Genomic DNA, 27,091 nt, shown 5'->3' on the forward strand with positions numbered 1-27,091 from the left:
GACCCGGTTTTGGCATTATAAACAGGAAATTTATTGCTTGCAAAGCTTTGTTTAAATTTCATGTGTCCCTTTCCGTGGATATATTGCTCGATTATCCAGATTTCCTTTGTTTCATACCAAACAATGTCATCGAAAACATACTGTGCTAGATGAATGAGTACATTTCGTCCATCATCATTTAGCGTAGGTATATTCTGAAACTAAAGATCTTTAGGCGTCTTCATATCCTTTTATGGAAGGAGTTTCATTGCGGAATGACACAAGTGACACATCGCACGTCGTCTCGAAGATCAGCGAATCTTTCGGAATCACGGTTAGCCGAGTATATAAGTAGCCGCGTCGCCGCTGGTCAGTCGACAGTTGAGTAGAGTGCAGTTCGGAATATTGGCGCGATATTTAAAAGAGTCATAAATAGTGGTTATAATAAATGAAGTGAAAATAAATTTTGTAGTAGTCGTAACTGATCGTGTTTAGTAGTTTAAGTGTGTAAATAAATTAGTTGACTATTTTCGATTGTTTTAATTCATTTAATTAATAAAAAGTCAATACTATTCACGAACGAAACGTAAAGAAAACCTTCTGGTCTACCGGTTGTCACTGCAAGACGACGTTTACCGATCATCCTCTATAGAAGCGCGTTCATATCTTTTCATGAAAGGAGCTTCTGACTATTTATCTTTTATTTCGTAAATTTTGGTCTCTTTATTAGTTTTTGCAACATTCTCCTAAAATTTACTTTTTACAATTGTACAGCAACTTTACAGAATTCCCACAGAATGATCTAATGAAAAACATAAAGTTAACTTGAAGTCAGAAGAATCTCTGCACAGAAATCCAAATTTAGCATGATAATTGTTATCTTTTACACACGGCATTGTTTTCACTTAGTTTGACATTACCATCCGTTTTTTTTACTGATAGTTTGAAATAAACAGCTCTCACTTAAAAAATGTTTGGATCTAAAGGTAGATGCACAAATTTGCTAATTGGCTGTAGTAAAAGTTATAATAAATTCACTGATTTATTTACAAAACTAGGAGCACTCTTAACTCATGCCTGCATAACAGAGGTGCCACGAGTTACATTAATTTATTTTCCTATTCAGTATTATATTCACGTTAATAAACTAATAAATAGTTCATTAGTTTTCAGGCATTTGAAATAATTTACTATTTTATTCAAGGCAGTTGAAATAATTTTTAATTTCGTCCAGGCAATTGAAAATTTATTTTTTTAATTCTTGAACACAGATTTTCTAAGAAACTCAGTTTTTCTTGCTTAAAATACCCTTTCACTGCCTAGAATATTTTTTTAATAAATATTCAGACAGTTCATAAATTTCCTGGTATTTGAAATGATTCTTAATTTCGTCCAGGCAGTTGAAAATGTATTTTTTAATTCTTGAATATAGATTCTCTGAAAAACTCAGTTTCTCTCCCTTAAAAATACCCTTTAACCGCCTGGAATATTTATTTAATTAATATTTAAAGAATTCATTCATTTCCAGACATTTTAAATAATTCTATATTTTCTTCCAGGCAGTTGAAATAATTTTTAATTTCGTCCAGGCAGTTGACAATGTATTTTTTATTTCTTGAACACAGATTTTCTAAGAAATTCAGTTTGTCTCCCTTAAAATACACTTCAACTGCCTTGAATATTTCTTAAATAAATATTCAGACATTTAATAAAATTTCAGACATTTGAAATAATTCTAAATTTTATTCCAGGTAGTTGAAATAATTCTTAATTTGGACCAACAGTTAAAAATGTATTTTTTAAATTCTTGAGTACAGATTCTCTGAAAAACTCAGTTCCTCTCTTTTAAGATACCCTTCAACTACCTGGAATATTTTTTTAATAAATATTCAGAAAGTTCATAAATTTCCTCGTATTTGAAATATTTTAATATTTTATTCCAGGCAGTTGAAATAATTTTTAGTTTCGTCCAGGCAATTGAAAATTTATTTTTTTAATTCTTAAACACAGATTTTCTAAGAAACTCAATTTTTCTTGCTTAAAATACCCATCAACTGCCTGGAATATTTTTTTAAATTAATATCTAAACAGTTCCTAGATTTCCAGACATTTTAAATAATTCTAAATTTTCTTCCAGGTAGTTGAAATAACTCTTCATTTAGTCCAGGTAGTTGAAAATTTATTTTTTAATTCTTGAACAGAGATTTTCTAAAAACTCAGTTTGTCTCCCTTAAAATTCCTTTCAACTACCTGGAATATTTTTTTTATTAATATCTAAACAGTTCTTAGATTTCCAGACATTTTAAATAATTCTAAATTTTCTTCCAGGCAATTGAAATAACTCTCAATTTCGTCCAGGCAGTCGAAAATGTACTTTCTAATACGTAAACACAGATTTTCTAAAAAAACTGAGTTTTTCTCGTTTAAAATCCCCTTCAACTGCCTGGAATATTTTTTAAATAAATATTCAGACAGTTCATAAATTTCCTGGTATTTGAAATATTTCAATATTTTATTCCAGGCAGTTAATAATGTTTAATTTCGTCGAGGCAGTTGAAAATGTATTTTCTAATTCTTAAACACAGATTTTCTAAAAAACTGACTTTTTCTCGTTTAAATTCCCCTTCAACTGCCTGGAATATTTTTTTTAATTAATATTCAAACAGTTCCCAAATTTTCAGACATTTGAAATAATTCTAATTTTTATTCCAGGCAGTTGCGATCAATTTTAATTTGGTCCAGGTAGTTCAAAAACGTATGTTTTAATTCTTGAATACAGATTCTCTGAAAAACTCAGTTTTTCTCGCTTAAAATAACCTTCAACTGCCTGGAATATTTTTTTAATTACTATTCAAGCAGTTCCAAAATTTCCAGGTATTTGAACGAAACAAAAACAAAACTCCTGGACTATTCATTGCCACTGCAAACCAATTATGACAGATCATCCTTCAAAGATCTGCGCAGATGAGTTGCTCTTGTGGGCGGAAAAAGGCGCGTTAATTAGACGAAGCTTCTGCGCAAATAAATACTTGAGCAGCTGGTGTTGCTTTACTAACAGTTTTTAAGCTGTATTCTCGTTATATATAACTCGACAAACAAACCTAATGATCGATGCCATCTCCCGAATCGCTATAGTAACATAAATTTCAAGCTACCCAATTAGACCTTTCGTAACAATAACCGGGGAGAAAAAAATAAAAAAGGGGATGTTTTTATTTCTGCCTTTTTCCATGTTCCCGTTCGGAAATCATCAATTTTATCCGAGAAGCCGTCACTTTGCGCACTTGTAATTCCCTATTTATTATTTCGCTTTCTTACGATGCCTCGTTACGCCCGAGGGCTGTGCGTAACATAAAATCAACAGCGATATTGACAATCAATCCACGTTAACTAATTAAAACGTCAAACGTTTTGGCTTGGTTTGTATAAATCGCATGATTTCTGACAGTTGAAAATATGTAGATTGCTGATGCCTATTACTTTGAGCAGTGAAAAAGTGAAATTCTGCTGCGCTGAGGTGCTTTTATATGAAATCTTGTCGTAGGGAGGCATCTGCGCACATGGTAAAAACTCGCACGCGAGCAGTAGAGACTAATATCTCGATTATTAATCAGTTACTTATTTTATTGGGTATTACGTCACTTATAGCAAAAATTAATTTAGAAATTACTATCTAACACGCTCAAAAAATTGAAAAGAAGAAGAAAATAGACTGTTTTGAAAGATAACAAAAAATTCAAAGGTTATTTCTTTAAAATTAAAGGGGTGTGATCTTAATGTAAATTAATTATAGAAAATATATGAATAAATATTTTAAATTATTAATTAATTTTGAGAATACCCTGTTCCATCTCTTCTTTTAGCAAAGAAATCCATGTATTATTAAAACCATCCGAACAAGTACAAAGGACAACAAAGTACAAGGAATTTTATATATTACATTTTTATTAAATTCATTTTCATTAAAAGGTTTAGTTTTTGTTAATAAATATCGTAATGTGTTTTGTCATTTAAAAATAGTTCTTATATTACATTTTTGAGCAATTCTTTTTATCTTATCCCTACCTGGAATAAATGGTAAAATAAGATTTGTCGTTAAAATTGGTTAATCCAATTTTATACGTGGCTTATCAAACTCTTTAAAGCAATTTTCCAAAAATTCTTTGGGATATCTTTTGTATTAAGATATTTTTAATAACATCATGTTCAGTTGTTAAATATTACAAATAATGTTTGCACGATTATATAAACTTTTTACCACTCCTCTTTTTACCATTATTAGATGATTAGAATTAAAATTAAGATATCTATTAGTACGAGTTGGTTTACGGTAAATTCTAGTTTCAAAATTGTGTAAATCTTTTTTAATTAAATTATCAAGAAAAGGAAGCTGATCATCAGCCTCCTTTTCAAGAGTAAATTTTATATAGTAGATTCTTTGGAGTTAATATAATTTAAAAAATTTATAAGATCTATTTCGTTATGGTGATATATTAAAAAAATATCATCAATATATCGCCACCATATTTTAGGTTTTTTATCAAATGTATTAATAAGTTTTAATTATTAAAAAAATTACATAATTACTTAATACATTAATTTAATTATTAATTATTAAACTGGCAGCTGCCAGTAAATTACTAGATATCATATGTTAAAACCAGAAAATTGAATAAAACTGTCAAACATAAATATCGAATTTAAATTTTTTATTTTTCTATCCTATACTACTTCAGAGTACCTTTAAAAAAGTTAATTAGTGATTTTACTGTAAAATGAACGTATAACCTATTTCTTGGCATTTTTCGATTTTGAGGCATAAATAGGCACCAAAATCAGCATTTTTTCAAAATATGCTCCGAATTCAAAAATTTTTTTTCTAGTAAAAGACCATTCAAAAACTAGTAAAAAAGCTTTATGACGAAATTTTCCATGATCTATACGAGTGCCACAATATAAAGGGAAATATTAGGTTCCATAAGAATCTATGCAAAAAGGATAAGACAACCGGGTTTATTCGTTGATTTTTTCATTTTTCAGTTTTATTTTTGAAAGCCAATAGTAATAAGATATAAAAGGAATTTACAGGAGGAGAATAATATATTATAATATATTAATTTTTTAACTAATGTATTAAGTAACTCATTATGAATTCTTCACAACAAAAGTACTGATTTTACTGATCTCGATTATTGTGGTACATATCGACTCTTGGGAATAACTAGACCAAGTATAGAAAACTTCCGTAAACCTAACCTTTTTATATCCGACATTAAATTGAACACATATTTTAAAAAGAGACTTTTTAAGTTTTCTCTGGGAAACTTTTGGACGTGCAGGTTGCAAGGCCCTTGGGGACATTTTCAAGTCGCTAGCCAGGGATTTTACATCCCTAAGGTGTTTTTTTCTTTTATCTTGGTACATAAATAAACATACATTTTGATAAGTAGGGATGGAAAGTTCCAAGTGACATTCATGCTTGGACCGCAAAGGTTTTTATTCACGTGTTCACATTTTGTGCTATATAAATAAATGATTAATTTACCATAAAGGAGAGCAACGAATAATATAATTAATATTACAATGTAATGCTGCAACTAATTACAATATAACTTAATTGGTGTATAAATTGGTGACTTCGTGAGACCACAGGAGCGGAAAGTGTAAAACAGATGATGAAGGAAGTGACCAGTACAATTTACCAGAAAGAATGAAAATTCTTAATTTTGAAGCAGAATATTTGAATATATATCGTTTCTTAATCAAAAACTACAGAATTGCGAGCTCCACTTCATTCATCATAATTTGGGAAATCAAAAAAAAAAAAAAAAAAAAAAAAAAAAAGAGGCTCGACTCAACTTCTGTACTCTGAGGATATTTTATCAAACCACAAAATGAAAAACAATGTAAAGTGTTTGTTATCAATAAATAAATAAATAAACCTATAATTCTTCATATTTGGAACGCACGGGATCAGGAGATTATAGATGATACGATAATCATGGATAAAGTCAATGGTCTTAGGATTCTTAAAGAGATAAGAAGAACAGGAACAGTTGAAGGGATGATGAAGAAACATGAGCATATGGGTGTTGTTAGTACAATTTACCATAAAGGAGATTTCCTAATTTTGGAGCAGAATATTTGAGCATCTTGTCTTTAGATCAAAAGCTGCATCCTAAATCATAGCTTTACCTCATCCATCATCATAATTCAGGAAATTAACCTATTTAAGTTATAATTTGTTACAGGTGGAACGCATACAACCAGGAGATGACAGATAGTACAATAGTCACGGTTTAGGACCATAGTCTTAGTTTCTCAAAGATGAGCATATGTATGCGATCAGTACAATTACCAGAAAAAAGAATAATTGTTTCTTAATCAAAAGTTCACCATAGTTGGAAACTGGTCTTCATCCAACATCATCATTTCGAAAATCAACACATTTAACTCATAATTCATGACATTTCGAATGCATAGGAGACAGGAGATTGGTCTCGGATTCTTAAGTCGATGAAAGGAACAGAATCAGTTGAAGAGATGAGCAAATGGGTGTGAGCAATACAATTTACCACAATGAAGAAAAATGTTAGATCAGAATTTTTGAGTATCTCGTTGCGTGATTAGAGGCTACATCATAAATAGCAGCCTTACTTCAGCCATTATCATAATTTCGAAAATCAACAGATTCAAGTCATATTTGAGATCCTGGCTCTTAAGATTCTTAAGGAAATGAAAGGACCAGAAGCAGTTAAAGAAATAATGAAGAAAGATGAACATATGGGTGTAACCAGCAATTTACCAGAAAGAAGAAGATTTCCTAACTTGGCAGTAGAATTTTGAATATGTTAAATCTACATTATAGTTGGTAGCTTAACTTCATTCTTCATCACGATTACAGAAATCGACAGATTCGAGTACTAATTCTTCATATTTCTCAAGAAGATGAAAGCAGCAGAAGAAATTAAAATGATGTGAAGAAAAATGAGCATATGATCAGTGCAATTTACCAAAAAGAAAATTTCCTAAGCTACATTGTAGTTGGCAACTTTACTTCGTCCATAATTTTCAACAATATGATCAGGAGATTATAGATCGTAAGACAGTCATGGATTGACTCCATAGTCCTAGGGTTCTTAAGGAGATCAGAGAAATAGTTGACGAGATATTAAAAAAAGATGAGCATAGGTGTGTGATCAGTACAATTACCAGAAAAAAGATGTTTTTTTTAGTTTTGGTGAAGAAAATTTAAATATCTTGTTTTTCTATAAAAAGCTTGATCATAGCTGGTTGCTCTGATTCGTCCATAATTATAATTTCGAAAATTAACAGATTCAAGCCGCTTTTGAGCCTAAGGTTTTCAAGGAAATAAAAGGAGCTAAAGCAGCTCAAAAAATAATGAAGAAAGATAAGCACATAAGTGTGACCAATGCAATTTATCAGAAAGAAGGAGATTTTTCTAATTTTAAGCAGGATATTTGAATATCTTGTTTTTTAATCAAAACGGTTACCATAGTTAGAAGCTGATCAATGATGATGATGATAATTTCGAAAATTAACAAATTTAACTGATAATTCATGACATTTGGAACGCATAGAAAGAGGAGATTAAAGATGATTTGATAATCATGCTCTAGGCCCATCATGGTCTCGGATTCTTAAGTCGATGAAAGGAACAGAATCAGTTGAAGAGATAATGAAGAAAGATGTGCAATACAATTTACCATAAAGAAGGGAATGTCTTCATTTTGGAGCAGAATATCTTATTCGTTGATCAGAAGCTACATTGCAATTGGCAGCTTTACTTCATCCATCGTCATATTTTCTAAAATCAACAGATTTAAGTCATATTTTTTTACATTTGGAATAAATAGGATCAGATTATATGTAGATGGTACGATATTCATGGATGGAGTCCATTGTCTTAGGGTTCTTAAAGGAATGAGAGAAAGAGGGTTGACGAGATATTAAAGAAAGATGAGCATATGTGTATGAACAGTACAATTACGAAAATTGAGTATCTTGTTTTTCAATAAACAAGATACTTCATTCACCATCATAATTTTGAGAATCAACAACTGTAACACATAATTCATGACATTTCGAACGCATAGGAACAGGAGATTATAGATGATATAACAATCATGGTTTAGGCCTATGGTCTCGAGTACTTAAGTTGATGAAAGAAAAGATAATGACGAAAGATGAGCAATACAATTTACCAGAAAGAATGAGATTTCCTAAGCAGCATCATAATTAATAGCTTTACTTCATCCATCATTATCATTTAGAAAATTAGCAGATTCAAGTCATGATTTTCGATATTTGAGATCATGGATCTTAAGGTTCTCAAGGAAATGAAAGGAGCAGACGCAGTTCAAGAAATAATAAAAAAAATATAAGCATATAAGTGTGACCAATGCAATTTATCAGAAAGAAGGATATTTCCGAAATTTTGAGCAGAATATTTGGGTAACTTGTTTATTGATCAAAAGCTACACTATAGTTAGTAGCTTTATTTCATTCATCATCATAGTTTCTAAACTCAACAGATTCAAGTCATATTTCTTTACATTTGGATCAAATAGGATCAGGAGATTACAGATGGTACGATAATCATGCATTAAGTCTATGTCACAAGGGTTCTTAAGGAGATCAGAGGAGCAGAAGCAGTTGAAGACATGATGAAGAAAGATGAGCATATGGGTATGACCAGCAATTTACCAGATAGAAAATTTCTTAATTTTGGATCAAAATTAATTTTTATTACAACGTCATAACTGGTTGCTTTACCTCATCCATTAATAAAATGGAAATGAGAGAAGCAGATACAGTTAAAGAGATGGTGAAAAAAGATGAGCATATGGGTGTGACTAGTACAATTACACAACAACAGAAAGAACGAGAGAGTATTTTGTCTTTCGATCAAAAGCTACACTAATGATTCTAACTTTAGTGGATTAAAAGTTATACACTAAAAAATCCAAGCTTCACGAAGGCAGGTTCTACTGACGTGTAGCAAAATTCAATGGAGTTTAGTAGCTAATCACTTAGTCTTCAGTTTTGGCTATGATAATTAAAACTGCAAGTTAACTTCTTAAGAAGATATGATGAGCTTCATTAGTAATGATATGAGTATTGTCAACCGAATAAAATTATTTCTATGATTCTAGATACGGTAGATCCAAAGTTATAAACTAAAAACTCTACTAACGTGTTGTTGTGGGACAAGAATACTTCAGTTTTTTTTTTGTTGATTAGAACCTACATCATTATTGACATCTTTTCTTCATTCATTACTATAATTACGGAAATCAAGAGATTCAACTTATCATTCATTATATTTGGAAAGCGTAGGATCAAGACAGTTGAAAAAAGATATATGGATATGGATGTAACCAGAATTTAAACATAATTCATACAGCGATGTAATCAGTGACTTATAAACTGTGCGAACTTCATTAAAACATCCTTTTCCAGTAATTGGAACCAAAACCGTGCCTCTAGATCTCTTTAAATAGTTTTTTTTTCTTTGAATGAAGTTTTAATGGTTTAAGTATTTCAGTTTCTATTTCCATGTTGGAAATTAAACTAAGAAAATACTAAAAAATTTACCGACGAACGTTTTTTAATTTAAAAGCAGAAACTCTCATCAGGTTTTCTTTGATTTATGGAAGCGTCGGCCCCTAACGCAATGAAAAAGTTTTATGATTGTTTTTGTTATCTCGAAAAGTAATAAAGAAAGTTACTAGACTTCGTCAAATTTTTCGGGATGAAAGTCATCAAAAGGTTTATTCCAGGGGTTTTTTTTTCTGGATAATTACTTTTTTTTTAATTACTGGGACGTTTTTGAGGACCTTTAATAAGATTTGTTATAAGACAAATTCTTGTATCTTAGTATCATTCTGAGATATCATATAAAAAAGATCTTCTTTGAAGTCTTTGCAATAGTTTCCAGTTGGACAACTTTCAGAGCCAGCAGTATAACAGCATTGTTTCGTGATTCAAGTAACGCCTTTGACTGTGTAGACCATGAAATTCTCCTATAAATGCTTGAATAAAACAGATGTTCTCAGAACAGTATTCGGTTCGTTTAATTATACATCAGTTATTTTTAGGTTTTCTCAATAATAAATAATAATTAAGTGCCTGGAATAAATTGAGAACTTCCCTGAAAATGAAACTGCTTAAAAAAATCACTGAAAAATACAGTAAGTTCCGTTCTTAAAGAAAAAATTGATAAAGTAAACATACAATAAAGAAATTAAAGAAACGCACGAAGAAGCCTAACAGCTCTGAAGTAAAACCTCGAATAAATTCAAAAATAACCTTCATAAAGCTACGCTTTATGTAATTCTGGATAGGTTAAGGTTAACTAATTAATAAAAAAGAGAATGATAGCTGCCATTCAGCTGCCTGGATGAATATTTAAATTTTTCAAGGCAGTTGAGTGCATTTAACCATTTGTGAGGGAGAAAAGACAATAGAAGAACCTGGAAGAATATTCGGAAAATTAATCTGTATCAACAACGATGGCAATCCTGACTCTGTTAAAATGCATTTCTTCAGGAGCGGAGATACTATATCAAAACACTCCATATAAATGGAGTAAAACTTACAAAGCACTTTAAATTTTGTTAACAGTTCCACTACTTCAACCAAGTTAACTATTCACTCAAAACTCGCGATATACCGCTACAAAGGAAAGATTATGAAACCGAGATTGGTGCCACTCGACTCGTCTATCTACCCTAATTACTAATTTATTACGTTAAAAGTTCGGCTTACCCTAGTTCTGCGACTCCCGTAAAACATTAATGCTCTTCCGCTTACCCGACTTTCTTTGTTTTATTACGTAGTTTAGGTAGCTAAAGTAGACCGGGCATATTATCCTGATTAACACGTAATTGCACCAATAAAGTTAATTGAATTAAAATTCTATAATCGCATTTAGGAGGATTAAGTAGAGGTTCATTTTTTGTTGCAGATTTACCAATTGGATGCATAAACTATAGAGTTTCACTTAAAGGTAAGTAAATTGCAGTTGAATGATTAACTGTTGATATGTTATTAGAAGCAGAAGACGTTGGATAGGATCGAAACAATTATTTTGGATAAACATTACTTTAAAATTCTGTTAGTATTCTGTTTAACAGTGTTGTATTCAGCACCTTCATTGAAAATTGGTGAACTGTCTTAAGGTAACAATTTGGTTTTGATGGAGGCTTTGGAGATGAATACTAAGTAGATCCTTTTTATTCTGATTTTGGACCTTTTGGAGATAATGAGTTATAAAGTAGATTTCATCTATTCTCACTATTTTAATGCCACTTCACCTTCACTATTCCAGGCAGTTGAAAGAATTTACAGCAATAATCAAGATAGTAATAATGCCATTGATACAGCCAATATGCATATCCTTTATACGTAAGGTAAGAAATTCTTTCTTTAAGATTCGTTGGATGTTTGAGAAGTTTCCTAAGAATAGACCACAATCAAGTAAATGTTCTTTGGATAAAAATCTGGATCTGATCAATATTTTGCTGATGGACTATCAAGTGGATTTCATTTATTCTGATTATTCCAAGGCTATTTACATTGTCAATATAAATATTTTCTTTAAAGGAACTCATAAATTGCTACGGGTTGGATATAAAAGAAAAAATCATAAATGTAAAACAAGGTGTGTGGCATAAAATTAAATTTACATTTCATATAGTCCAATAAGGTCCTATTATCATCAAAACGGGTCATTGCTGTCAAACGCCTTGGGAAAGTCGGTATAGATATCCCAGGCGATAGACTTTTTTTTAAGACGCATTGGACGTTTGAAGGTTTTTTTTAAGAATAGTGTAATATTTAGTAAAATACTCTCAGGATAAAAATTTGATTGATAGAGGTTTTGGAGTTGAGCAATCAAAGACTCCACATATTCTGCCTCTTCGAAGGCCATTGATAGAGTTAATATCAATATACTATATTAACTCAAGTGCTAGTTCTTTAATTTTCTTCAAGATTCGTTGGATATTTGAGGAGTTTTTCAGGAATAGACCACAATCAGTGAATATTTATGAAATATGCCTTTGGTTGACGGTTTGGCTCTCTGACGGAGGATTATTAAGTCGATTCCATCTATTTTGACTCCTTTAATGCCATTGATACGGCTAATATTAATATTCTCATAACTCAGATGATAGATTTGGAATTTTCTTTAAAAATCGTTGGGTATTTAAAGAGTTTTTTTAAGAATAAACTACGATCAGTTTAATTTTCTGGAAAAGTGGATCTGATAAGCATGGATGGATTATCAAGAAGATTCTATGTATTTTGCTAATTTGAAAGCTATTGATATTATATGAAATATATCAAAAATCAACGATAATTTAAAAACGGGGAACGGTGCTCGGGGATTGAAAAAAATATATTTAAAAAAATCTATTTAAATTATAGGCATTTATAGAAAAGCGAAAAATTGTCACTCCCTGTTGATCTTTTTAGTACTGCGAGTACAAATTTTTGAATTTCTGAACAATTTTTTTTTAGTGTGATAAATGGAGGATTTTTTTTTTAAATATGTCCCAATTAAACACTTTCCATTTACATAGTATAGTTTCCGCAAGAATAAGTATAGTAGACCAAAATTCAAATTTGGCGCCATACTCTCGCTACTATGACGTCACAAACTCATTTTCGTTTCCGGTTAGTACTACTCCTCGACATTCAGAGGGCGCGTCAGTGCGTATTGGTTCTTATGGGAGTTTCCTATCTAAGAATTATTAATTTATGCATAAAACGCAACCGGCGGCAAGTTCTGCTTAAATAAAATCTATGTACTGTTCGAAAGGCTTAAAGCAGGAACTCATAAATTACCACAGGTTGTAAATAAAGGGGCAAAAATCATAAATGTATCGCGGGGTATATGACATAAAGTAAAAACCCACATTACCGGACGTCATTATCATCAAAACGCCATTAGTTGTTAAGGGTAATTGCTGGGGTGGCTCTTTACTGTTTGACCCGACATTAGTTCGTTGCCGATGGAACGGCGGTTAAACAACATTCATTAGGGGCGGGCGGGATGGGGTTTAGGAATAATTGGAATTGATGAAAATGTGCATCCCTTTAATCAATCGGTCGGGCCTGTTGCTTCGAACCGGAAAAGTTATTTTCCCGTCACGGTTAATTTGCAGATTCCCTGAGGAAAAGGGGCCGATTTAAATTCACTTTTGCGTAATTTAAAAGAAATGACTGAGAGAATTGCGACAGTCCAATAAAGTATAAATAGGGCTCGAAAATTCAAGCTTTAGCCCAGCTGCTCTGAAAAGATTGAATCAATAAATAGGGTAACGGTTCCGGAATAACGTTTGGATAGGAAATTGAATTGACTGTGGTATTGTCAGTCAAAGAAAACGTTAGGAACGGGTTTGTTTGCTGTTACGGTCGACTCCGATATGCGGAGGATTTCTCGATATAAATCAGGTGAAATTTCTGGTAAAGTCTAGTAAAAAAACAGGTATCTAAGATCAAAATCATAATAAGAAAATGAAATAGATTAAAAATTTTCACGATTTTTTTGTGTGCATATTTGGTCCTTTTATTAAGGTGACGATCCTGTTTTACTAGGGTAGTATCGTTATAGATCAAATGCAAAAGAAGTATTTTTAATGTCACTAAAGTAAATCGACATTAGAGTGACCCCTGAGGAACTGCATAATCCACGCTGTTTTATTGTGATCTGCTGGTCTGCTCACTGCATCAGATTTAAGCGCTAACTTCGTTTACACTATAGATTCCTAATTTTTCCAATGGAGTAACGGATATCGATCAAACAGTGGACCAGACACTGGCAATTTGTGTTATATATTGTGACGATATTGTAAACACCGAAAAATCACACAAGAATCTTCCGGAACATAGTCTGCCGAGTATATAAGGAGCCGCATCGCCGCGCCGATGAGTTGTCATTTCAGTAAATTTCGGAATATTGGCGCGAGATTTAAATTCTATCACATATACGAGGTGTAGCCTTGTAACGTTTTCTAAAAATCACAAAACAGCGTGATGCTTCCTCTCAAAGGCAATTAATTTGTTTTTAGTGTTTTTTATTTAAATTTTAATTTTGTTTGAACTAATATTTATGAATGTAGGCCTGATGATGCTCTAGCTAGAGCGAAACACGTGTAGCGTTTGATCATACGTGACTGTGCGTTTTTTTTTTGTTTTCGTTAATTTTGTATGTAGGTCTCTTTAAGATGAATGCAATGGATGAGATTTTTTACGAAATATAACGAAAAAATTGAGTTTTTCTGCAATGGTTTTCTAAACTTAGGGAATTTTCAATTTTTCGAGCCTGGATATCAATTTCAAAAACATTTTTGTTTTTCCTACATTAAGCCCTTAATTTTTTCTCATGCGTCATGAAAAGATTGGTCACGTTTTTTGACCCCAAAATTTACCTAAAAATATTTAATATCTTGGGAACTATAAGTGGTACGGCCTTGTGAATGGTTTCATTATAATCAGAAGGATAAGAATAGGAAGAAACCGTTGAAATTATGAAAAGAGGGTTTATGGTTTTTCCGTAATCCGTTTTCAAAGTTAGGGCTTTTAGGGCTTTTTTCATAATAGCGGAACAGGAAATATTTGCAAAAGATGCAAAGTGCAAAAAATAAAGAATTTATTCCAGGCAGTTGAATTAGGAAGATAATACCAACTGCCTGGACTAAATTAATCAAAAAAAATACTAAGAGGCCCTAGAAACCCCAAAAAGTTAAACTGATACAACAGACTTTAAAATGACTGACACTTCGTTTGTTTGGCCTTGAAGATGTTACTAGTTTCGAAATATGTAATTTTATCCTTGGGTTTAAAGGAAAAATATATCTTATATAAGGTATCCAGAATCCTAAATGCTATACAGAAAAAAATAAATTTTATGTTAATTTGCTATACAGGGTGTTCGAAAAATGGACCGAGATATTTTAATGGGTGATTCCTTGTAAAAAAATATGAGGAAAAGTTTCTGTAAACATGGGTCCGGAAATGCACAGTTTTCAAGATACAAGATAATTTAGCTCTAATTAGATTAAAATTATAAGGTCCAGTGGCATCCCGGGGGACATCTTAGCAAATATTATTGGCAAAAAAATGTAAATCACTACCTTTTTCAACATTAATATTTGGTCCTTTTACTCGTATTAAGGTGACGATCCTATTATAGATCAAATGCAAAAGAAGTATTTTTAATGTCACTAAAGTAAATCAACATAAGAGAGACCTCTTACGAACTGCAAGCGCTAACTCCGTTTACACCATAGATTCCTAGTTTTTCCAATGGAATAACGGATATCGATCAAACAATGGACCAGACACGGGCAATCTGTGTAATAAATTGTAACGATATTGTAAACACCGAAAAATCAGCTGATTATCCGTTATGACACAAGTGGCACACCGCGCATGACGTCTCGAAGGTTAGCGAGAATCTTCCGGAACAGGGTCTGCCGAGTATATAAGGAGCCGCATCGCCGATGAGTTGTCATTTCACTGAAGTAAACTTCGGAATATTGGCGCGAGATTTAAATTCTATCACATATACGAGGCGTAGCCTTGTAAGGTTTTCTAGAAATCACAAAATACCGCAACAGCGTGATGCTTCTTCTCAAAGGCAATTAATTTTTTTTTAGTGTTTTTTATTTAAATTTTAATTTGTTTGAACTAATATTTATGAATGTAGGCCTGATGATGCTCTAGCTAGAGCGAAACACGTGTAGCGTTTGATCATATGTAACTGTGCGTTTTTTTTTTGTTTTCGTTAATTTTGTATGTTGGTCTCTTTAAGATGAATGCAATGGATGAGATTTTTTACGAAATATAACGAAAAAATTGAGTTTTTCTGCAATGGTTTTCTAACGTTAAGAATTTCTAATTTTTCGAGCCTGGATATCAATGTCAAAAACATTTTTGTTTTTCCTACATTAAGCCCTTAATTTTTTCTCATGCGTCATGAAAAGATTGGTCACGTTTTTTGACCCCAAAATTTACCTAAAAATATTTAATATCTTGGGAACTATAAGTGGTACGACCTTGTGAATGGTTTCATTATAATCAGAAGGATAAGAATAGGAAGAAACCGTTGAAATTATGAAAAGAGGGTTTATGGTTTTTCCGTAATCCGTTTTCAAAGTTAGGGCTTTTAAAGCTTTTTTCATAATAGCGGAACAGGAAATATTTGCAAAAGATGCAAAGTGCAAAAAATAAAGAATTTATTCCAGGCAGTTGAATTAGGAAGATAATACCAACTGCCTGGACTAAATTAATTAAAAAAAAATACTAAGAGGCCCTAGAAACCCCAAAAAGTTAAACTGATACAGCAGACTTTAAATTTACTGACACTTCGTTTGTTTGGCCTTGAAGATGTTACTAGTTTTTTCGAAACATGTAGTTTTATTCTCGGGTTTAAAGGAAAAATATTTCTTATATAAGGTATCCAGAATCCTAAATGCTATCCAGAACAAAATTAATTTTATGTTAATTTGCTATACAGGATGTTCGAAAAATGGACCGAGATATTTTAATGGGTGATTCCTTGTGAAAAAATATGAGGAAAAGTTTCTGTAAACATGGGTCCGGAAATGCACAGTTTTCAAGATACAAGATAATTTAGCCCTAATTAGATTAAAATTATAAGGTCCGGTGGCATCCCGGGGGACATCTTAGCAAATATTATTGGCAAAAAAATGTAAATCACTACCTTTTTCAACATTAATATTTGGTCCTTTTACTCGTATTAAGGTGACGATCCTATTATAGATGAAATGCAAAAGAAGTATTTTTAATGTCACTAAAGTAAATCAACATAAGAGAGACCTCTTACGAACTGCAAGCGCTAACTCCGTTTACACCATAGATTCCTAGTTTTTCCAATGGAATAACGGATATCGATCAAACAATGGACCAGACACGGGCAATCTGTGTAATAAATTGTAACGATATTGTAAACACCGAAAAATCAGCTGATTATCCGTTATGACACAAGTGGCACACCGCGCATGACGTCTCGAAGGTTAGCGAGAATCTTCCGAAACAGGGTCTGCCGAGTATATAAGGAGCCGCATCGCCGATGAGTTGTCATTTCAGTGAAGTAAACTTCGGAATATTGGCGCGAGATTTAAATTCTATCACATATACGGGGTGTAGCCTTGTAAGGTTTTCGAGAGATCACAAAATACCGCAACAGGGTGATGTTGTTTTTTTTTTTAGTGTTTTTTTGTTTCAATTTTAATTTTGTTTGGACTAATATTTGTGTTTGTAGGCCTGATGATGCTCTAGCTACAGCGAAACACGTGTAGCGTTTGATCATACGTTGTGAGACGGTGACTGTGTATTTTTTTTTTGTTTTCGTCCATTTGGTATGTGGGTCTCTTTGAGAAGAATGCAATAGATGAGATTTTTGACGGTATATAACGAAAAAATTGAGTTTTTCTGCAATAGTTTTCTAAAGTTAGGGAATTTCTAATTTTTCGAGCCTGGATAGCAATTTCAAAAACATTTTTGTTTTTCCTACATTAAGGCCTTAATTTTTTCTCATGCGTCATGAAAAGATTGGTCACGTTTTTTGACCCCAAAATTTACCTAAAAATATTTAATATCTTGGGAACTATAAGTGGTACGACCTTGTGAATGGTTTCATTATAATCAGAAGGATAAGAATAGGAAGAAACCGTTGAAACTATGAAAAGAGGGTTTATGGTTTTTCCGTAATCCGTTTTCAAAGTTAGGGCTTTTAGGGCTTTTTTCATAAAAGCGGAACAGGAAATATTTGCAAAAGATGCAAAGTGCAAAAAATAAATAATTTATTCCAGGCAGTTGAATTACGAAGATAATACCAACTGCCTGGACCAAATTAATTAAAAAAAAAATACTAAGAGGCCCTAGAAACCCCAAAAAGTTAAACTGATACAACAGACTTTAAATTGACTGATACTTCGTTTGTTTGGCCTTGAAGATGTTACTAGTTTCGAAACATGTAGTTTTATCCTTGGGTTTAAAGGAAAAATATTTCTTATGTAAGGTATCAGAATCTTAAATGCTATACTGAAAAAAATCAATTTTATGTCAATGTGTTATATAATAAGAGAAAATCTTGAAAAACTTCTGAACTAAAATGGGCATTTTTCTCGTAATGTACGGGAACTTTAATTGTCTTTATTTTTAAAAACTATGCTATTTATAAAGGTTGAATAAAAAGTACTTTATAAAGATTTTTCAAATTTTTCTCCCACTGTATTATCCCAAAATTAAACTTTCCTTGTAGGCGTATAACGCTAATTATTCAAAACAACTTTTTTACTATAAGCCATTTTTCAGCAATTTCTATCTGAATCTCTGTTGCTATAAATTTTTTACCACTGTATGAAAAAACCAATTTAAATTCCTATTTTTTAGGTGTAGCTCCTTTACTGATTCTTCATTCTTGGAATGCACATATTAGACACATTTTTTTAAATATCACATATTATTGTTGAAAGAAAAATTGCAATTTCTTTTTAGTATCGCCCAATGAACCTAAAAGGTTGCACAAGATACTACCTGTCTTAAAACGAACATTGCACAAGGGAAATTAATTATTCCTGATGCTCAAAATTCTCGAAAACTGCCATAACTCCAGGTATTTGAAGTAATTCCTTATTTTTTAAAGTGCATTTTGATGATATATATATTTGATAAATTAATATATATATTCCAGGCATTTGGAATAATTTTGTTTGCCTTCCAAGCAGTATAGGTTTTTATAAAACAGAAATTCCTGCTATATCCAACCAACCTAATTTCTTATTAAATTTTTTTAAACCCATTGTGTAAATCTAACCGACCATCGCATACGACATAATTTATATAAAAGGCACAAGATGCATTATAACCCTTATTCTTAGCGCATTTTTTTCTATTACTGTCCAAATGGCAAGATCGTCAAAAAAACGGTCTTAAGGAGACTAGTTTTATCGTACAACGCATTTGAATTGGCCAATCTGTCTGGAAAACTAATTCATCTAACCTCGCTTCAATAGATCCTAAATAATATAAACAAGCGAAAATATCCAGGGGCAATAATTGCATAACCTTAATTAAATAACTCGAAAGCAAAGACCATTAATTTACGAACAATAAAGCAAATAGTCATGGGTCAGGATAAAGTAAACGAAGGCAATGTACCAAGCAGAAAGGTCGCTTATTTAAAATTAAACTCTGGTCAAGTTTACGACCCTTAATATTTCTCTGGAGAGTCCTCCGTTTCATTTAACTCTATTCGCTTGGAAATTATTTGTTAGATTTTTTGCCTGATGATGAATCCGATGAGCAGAAACAAGCAACAAACATTTATATAGTTTTAAAGGATTTAAGATTGAGTTAGGTTGCATCCAGAAAAGTTCAACTTTGCAATGTCCTGCCTTACAACTAATTCCAGACTGGTTCAAAGATGTTCTGGATAAGTTTAACTGTGATGAAGATGATGAAGGGTCTTCTGGATTTTCCGTAAAGAATGCTCATAGATTCTCCACCCTGAACATGATATAACCATTTTAAAGACAATAAGTGTTTATTTAGCTAATTCGTTCTTATAACGTATTTAACGAGCGTCCAGACGAAAGTCAAAATTTTTGGCAGAAAAATCACTAGGGATCTATATTTAAAATCAAAACAGCTGTTTAGTGCCTAAAAATAACAGAGGACGCGAACTTTTTTTTTTATTATATATTAAAATAATTCTGGTGACACTGACATTACCACTGAGCGGGTTTGATGTTGTTTTGTTTGATCTTTATTTCATGAGGAATATGACTCTAGCAAGAAAACTGAAGAAATTTTAGTTGGTGATCATTATCCAGCACAAAGTGGAAGTTTCCACTAGTTTCGTTTGTTAGAATAAGTTAGAATAAGTTACCTTAAATATATAGGATGCAACCAATCTAGTATTGCCCAAAAATTGACTTTTGACAAACAAGATCATCACTTCACGTTTTTTGGTTAGAATTTTGCTAGTAATTAAGAATCACGTTTTTGTAAAAAACAAAAGAAAAATCACTTTTGCGCTATTTTTATTTTCTTGATTATATAATAATTAAACCAGTAAATGTGTTTAATTTAAAGCTCGGCAAATATCCATATTTATCATCCTTAACCCGACAACTCACTGCTGCTTTCGGGTCCAGATTAAACATAAGTCCAAGTCAAACTTATGTCCACTGTAAATCTGGAAGCAAATTAGAAACACAAGACTATAACCTACTAGCCAATAGATTTACCTTCAGCATTAAGTTTAGTATTGAGTCGTAAAATTTAGCAGATTCGATTAGTTTTAGAGTAGTGTCTTCTGAGTCATCTAAAACGGGTAACAGACTAGTTGCTACCTTCAGATCAAAACCCGACATGTTGGAATCGTTAGTTTTTTCTATACTACAATTATTTCCAAAATCTACAATTTCCTGATGTCGATATCTTTAGCATCTATTTCTGAAATATTTATTTTTCCATTAATAATTTTTACTTCGCTATTTAATTTAGAATAAATAGCTTTCGCCTTATCTAGTTTAAAGCCTACTAGCCCCATTCACTCATTTAATCCAGAAAGTCAAGATCTGATCATAATTCCCATCGAGAATCTAGTGTATTAACTCTGGATGTGTGCTACTTAAATTCCAAACCTATTTCCACACAGGACTTTCAAACGTATATAAGAGAAAATGCAATTTGCCAAGGAACCCCCCCTGGGACACTCGCGTATTATACCGAAGGTTATTTATTATTAAAGCCATCAGCATCACAAAAAAGCGTGGGCAAACGAAAAAAATTCGCTACACTAATAAATGCAAACGGAAACGTGCGTTTGATGGATCGTTCTCAAAGGGATCTAATAACGGTCCGAGAAAATTCGATGGAACCGATCGTCTGGAAAATCCTCCCTATTCATTGGCCGAACTAATATCCTTTGAATTATTACCGTGACTTTCCAAGGGCTGAATATGCAGGTTAACGTCAGTAAAATTTCCTTTTGTATTGGAGGTTTATATGGTATTAAAGGTAAAGCCAGAAAACGGTCAAACTAATCAGGAAATACGAAATTTTTTGGACAATCTGAGGAAAGGCTGAAACGACGAGGCTCCACTGAGTTTGACTACTATTGGGCACTTCTACGTTGACAAATACATACAAATATCATTTCCAGGTTTTTTGATTTAATATCGATTATTTTTATTATGTATTTAATTTTCTTTTATGGCCTACTGACTTTATATAATAAATAATAAATTACTTTAATTAGGAGAAGACCAGAATCATATATGACTTTTGTTGTCATAGTAGAGCTATTGTTCTTTTCTTTATAGATCTAGTTTTCTTTTTTATATTATTATTATTATGAGCAAATGTGTGTCTATCTTCTATTGTATGTATGGGTAAAGAATAGTATTGGCGAGTGTATTTCTGATTTGCAGGATGGAGAATTTGCTGTTGGTCATATAAATATACGTTCAATTAAAAGGGGGTTAGATGAATTCGTAAATTACGATTTTGACATATTTGGGGTTTCAGAAACATGGAGGGCTCCCTTCACAGGACGATACCTTGCTTTTTAATATTCCTGGTTATAATTTTATAAGAAGAGATCGAAACAGTTGAAGAGGAAGGTTTGGTATTTATGCAAAAAGACTTTGAATATCTTAGTTCTAAATTTAATTTAAATAATAAAAATATACTTGCTACAAATATTTATAAACCTCCTACAACTAATGCGTCTAACTTTCTCGATTTTTTGTAGGATGTCTTAAGTATGCCAGTACCATTTTATGACAGTGTTATATTTTTTGGAGATTTAAGCATAGATAAGCTTAGATAAACATAGACAAACAGGCTTAAGTAAAAATGTTATTAGCTTATTGGAAACTTTCAAACTTCATCATAAATAAGAGATCCGACTAGAATCAACGCTGCTTCAAATATAGCTACCCTCTTGGAGTTAATAATTATTAATCAATAATCAAAATGTTGAATGTAAATTATCGAAATTTGTTCTCATACCTGTTTTTTTTTTAATGTCCTTATATCGGGAACATTTAGCCACAAGTTCTTAGCTACCTGAAATTATTAGTAATCATAATAGTGTTCTTTAATATATTGGATATATATTTTCTGCAAAAACTTTGTTTTTCATCAACACATCCCTTAGCCCCCCACCCACCCCATACATTTGCCCAGTAAGAAAATCTTTGGAAAAATCACTGTTTTTCGTTTATAATACCCAATTTAATATTTTTGTATTTAATTTTTAGTAGCATACATAAATATAATCATACCAATTTTAAATAAACAAACCATATTATTAAATTGTATATTAATGACGAATTCAATGATTTTATAAAATAATTTCTTACTGGCAAGGTGTGTGGGGTGGGTGGGGGGCTAAGGGTGGAGTTAATAAAATACGTTTTTTTTGCAGAAAATAATTGCTTGAGAAAAAAATGCTTTTCAAGAATATTTTAATTATGACAAATAAGTGGAAACTTAGTTTTTTAAAATAAGGCAATAAGTGTTGAAGATATTTCATTTTTTCATGGTTCTAGACAACTTTTCATTATCTAGGCTCAAAAATACGAATCAATACTGCTTTAAATACAGCTACTCTATTGGACGTAATAATTATTAATCAAAATGTTAAATGTAAAACATCGGAATCTGTTCTTATACCTGATTTTTTTTTTTTTTTTTTTTTTTTTTAATGGCCTTCTTGGGTCGAGCACATTTAGCCACAAGTTCTTGGTTACCTGAAATTATTACTAATTATAATAGAGTTATTTAATTAAATATTGACTATATATTTTCTGCAAAAACTTTGTTTTTCATCAACACAACCCTTACCCCCCCACCCACCCCAAATATTTGACCAGTAAGAAATTCTTTGGAAAAATCACTGTTTTTCAATTATAATACCCAATTTAATCGCACTATTTTTGTATTAAAAATTTATTAATATACGTGTATATAATTATACCAAATTTAAATAAACAAACCGTGTTATTAGATTGGATATTAATGACAAAACTAGCTGTTATTCATGCGCATTATTTTGGAATTCAATGATTTTTTGAAACAATTTTTTACTGGCAAGGTGTGTGGGGTGGGTGGGGGGCCAAGGGTAGAGTTAATGAAAAACGTTTTTTTTTGCAGAAAATAATTGCCTAAGAAAAAAATGCTTTTTAAGAATATTTTATTTAATTATAATAGTTGTGCCATTTTTTATCGCAAATAAGTGTGTAAATTAACTTTTTAAAATAATTCAATAGGTGGTGAAAATATTTCATTTTTTCATGGTTCTAGACAACTTTTCATTATCTAGGTTTAAACATACGAATCAACGCAATTATTAATTAAAATGTTGACTATAAAACATCGGAATCTGTATTTACCTGAGTTACCTGATCTGTATACCTTGTGTCGAGCACATTTTGTCACAACTAGACCTCTATTATCTATGGAGTGATCTTAAAAAGGTTTTATTTCAAAATCATGCTTAAACAATTGCCAAGGAGAGGCAATATTTGAGAGGGTCTTTAAAGTAAATAGGTCTGTATTGTCAATAAATGTGGAGAAGAAAAGTGAAAGAATAATTGATTTCAACTGTGGCAGCGGCATTATTACTGCTTTGATCCGATTTTTAAGGTAATTAATTCATTGGTCAAAGTGGTTACCGCAACAGAAAACTTTTTATGCCAGTTTGGGAAAGATTTGTTGATCAATGTCGGGGGTCATTTTTAAAACTGCTTAACGCACCTTCAAATTACGAACTTACCTTGATCCCCGCACGTTCAAATTCCTATTGTACCCTCCATTTCTTATACATCACTCGTTTTTACTGAGTTATAATATCGCGTGGTGGAATTAAAATAAAACACCCGTGAGCAAGGAATATTATATTTACTGCTTATAGTACGTAATATCAATTATATTGCATTCTAAAAATGTATTTTCTTTTTAGTAATCACATAAATAGAGCCTTAAAAATTTTACAAATAAAAGGGGCAGATCCAAATGTGGCCTCTCAAAGATTGATATTGTTTAACACTGCCAAAGGGGTTCTGAAGAAAGGAATGATGATTTTAGGACTGAAGTCGCTTACCAAAATGTGATATTTTCTGTTTGTAGTAGTTTAATAATAAAACATAAAAGTACACATATTTTTGTAAACATATTTATTTATTTAATAACTTAGACATCATTGCCAAGTTAAAAAGAAGTATTTCAATATTATGGAAGCAACCTAATAGTATGCAACGATAGAGACTATAAACTTGGTTTGCTTGCTTGGTTTAACATCCTACCATTTTAAAATAGGGTTAGAGTTGTAAAAATGGCTAAAACCAACTTTTATCGAAACATATTAATTCCTAAAAAATAACAGTACAATTTATAATTAAATAACAAGCCTAAATATAAGCCATATAATAAGACTATAAAAATATCGCGGTTATGCAAAAATGAAGCTGCCATGGCATGATGTATATTAATGAAAAAGTGACGATAATCAGTAATAATATTACTTATTTAATTAATAACTATGCTTCTGCTAAAACGAAACTGATAAAAGAAAAAACATGTACTCCTTGGATTACTATCAATATAAAAGTATTAATAAAATTCAGAGATAAGGCGCGCTTATTATAGAGAATTAAAAAATGACACTAAACATGCAATAAACAGGGAAAAATTAGCTTACTTTCAACAAATAACATTTAAAAAGTAAACGAATTTAAGAATAATGCTCAAAAAAATAAAACCAGCTGTTTACCTGACAATTTAAAGAATGCAGAAGACTTATATTCTTTTTTTTTCAAACTGAACCATGACATTTAAAAAATTACCATCTAAGGAAAAAATTCTAATAAAAAAAAATTAATCAAGAAGAACTTAACATAAAATTAATAACGGAAGAGAAAGCTATACATATTCCGAATTATAGGAACAAATATTGGAACTAATGCGGTAGGAATTGATGGAATTTCTATTAAAGATCTTAGGATATGCCTTCCTTATTGCCTTTGATAAATATTATTAATTGTTGTATTTTGTAAAACAGTTTTCCTAATAAATGGAATAAAGCTATTATTATCCCCTTGCCTAAAGTGCCAATATCACAATTTTAAAGATATTAGACCTATCAGTGGTTTTAGAACGTCATATTTATAATGAAATTTCGAAGTATGTCTATAAGTTAAAAATAAAGATCGTCAATCAGGTTTCCGAAAATCATTTAACACTACAACAAGTCTTGAGCATGATTACATCAAAGCCACAAATTATGTTAAAGAAATAACGTGTTTAACCTTATGGGACTTTTGTAAAGCCTTTGATACCATAGATCATAAATTACCGTACTCTGGGTTTTCAAGAAATACTATTACAATTTTTTAAATCTAATCTTGAAGACCGCTGTCACTGTGTTGAAATATTGAGATCTAGAATATTTAAATATCTTACAGGATATAGAGGACCGCCTACAATATTCTAAATTGATTTAATACGCAGACGACTCCCAGTTGTATCTGTCTTTTGACATGCCAGGCTTGCTCATAGCTTAAAATAAAATTAATAATAATTTAGAAAAATTATCTTCATTCGCTAAAAATCATAATTTAAAACTGAATGCTTTGAAGTCTTGTGTGATGTTTGTAACAAACAATAAAAATTATTTAACTAAAGTTATATATACCTTTAAAATAACTATAAGGGGTGAAGTTATACCCATTTGAAAAACAGTTTAGGAGTGATTTTACAACACATGCTGGTAATAGCAAAAATAAAATGTTTGGCTGTGTGATGTGCTTGTTTTTTCATTGATCGATCACGGAGACATTGTGTGTGGGGATTCTTTAATAGTTTATCTATCTATAGTTAATCTATTCTTATTAAAAAAAATCATATATGCAATTTAATATATAATATTAACAAAACTTGACAACACGCAATTCTAAGCTTTATTTTCCACTAGAGAAGTGGCATATAATACTAGAAACCCTTACCTACTGACAATTCCTCTGCATAGAACTTCAGCTTTTAAAAAATCGTTTGAATATACAAGTATTCGCATGTCTAACTACATTAAAAAATGTTCATCTAGAAGTTTTTTATCAAATATAAATGCACAACTTGCTGCAGTTATGTGATAGTTGTAGGGTTCACCTGTGATAGACCTGCTTAGCTTTACTGACCTGTTAAGGCAAGTTGTCCTAACTGCAAAAAATGGTTTTTAAGGTTAGGACGGTGTTGCACGTAAATGGCGATGATCTTTCGGCCTACTAAACGAGAATTTGAAATACCCGAATTAGTATTATTCATTTTGGCCTAACTGCAAAAACTGCAAGGATTCCTAAAACGAATTGTCTTGAAGTCGAATGATTTTACCGATTTCAGAGATTGAGTTTAAAATGCCAATTCAAGGAAAGTCAATGTCTAAGACATTGCTGCAAATAACTTTTGAATGACTGCAAATTATTATTTTTTTACTTTTACTGATTATACTTCAAAGCAGAAGCTACAGAAACTTAATGACCGCGTTTATTTAAAAAATATAATTCAAATAAATTTTGAAATTTTATATTAAAAAGAAAAATTTTCTGATGAACTTAAATTTTGCAAATATGAGCTAAAAAAAAAGAAATGCTCCTAAGGGAATTAATTTTATTAGAAAAAACAATTTAATCAGTAAATTAAAGGATTATATACCACCAAACAGGCTTTTATTTTGGGAAAATCTACCACCGGAGTAATGTTACCAACGGAATACCAGCAACGGTACCCTGCCGGGTGGTCACGAGTCGCGCACGATGTCGAAGCGGCGCTTATGAAAATTGATATTTTATTCAACACATGCAAAACTTCAGATGCATTATAACTTCCATTAGATGCATTTTTTCAACGCAAAAAATTCCTCTTTACTAAATTTGTTATGTTACGGCACAATTAAAAAAATTATGAAAAATTTTATCGGAAAAAAATTGTTTTAAATTTGATATAAGTCGTTTAAAAAGCAAAAAAACACCGTTGTTATGGTCGCAAT

The 27,091-nt window shown here is 31.4% G+C and overlaps 1 protein-coding gene across 2 annotated transcripts in view; it reads left to right on the plus strand.

Moving 5' to 3' along the window:
* Nucleotides 1-27,091, plus strand: part of LOC126741613 (FMRFamide receptor) — a 186,977-nt gene that overhangs the window by 116,304 nt on the left and 43,582 nt on the right. The window contains exon 2 of one of the 2 annotated variants that reach the window (XM_050448117.1): nucleotides 10,970-11,011. The exons of the other annotated variant lie outside the window; for it this stretch is intronic. The gene's annotated coding sequence lies outside the window, so the exon portion shown is untranslated. The remainder of the gene's footprint in view (nucleotides 1-10,969; nucleotides 11,012-27,091) is intronic. 2 annotated transcript variants of the gene reach the window in all.

The sequence above is a fragment of the Anthonomus grandis genome, chromosome 10 (assembly GCF_022605725.1).
Source record: "Anthonomus grandis grandis chromosome 10, icAntGran1.3, whole genome shotgun sequence".
NCBI lineage: Eukaryota > Metazoa > Arthropoda > Insecta > Coleoptera > Curculionidae > Anthonomus > Anthonomus grandis.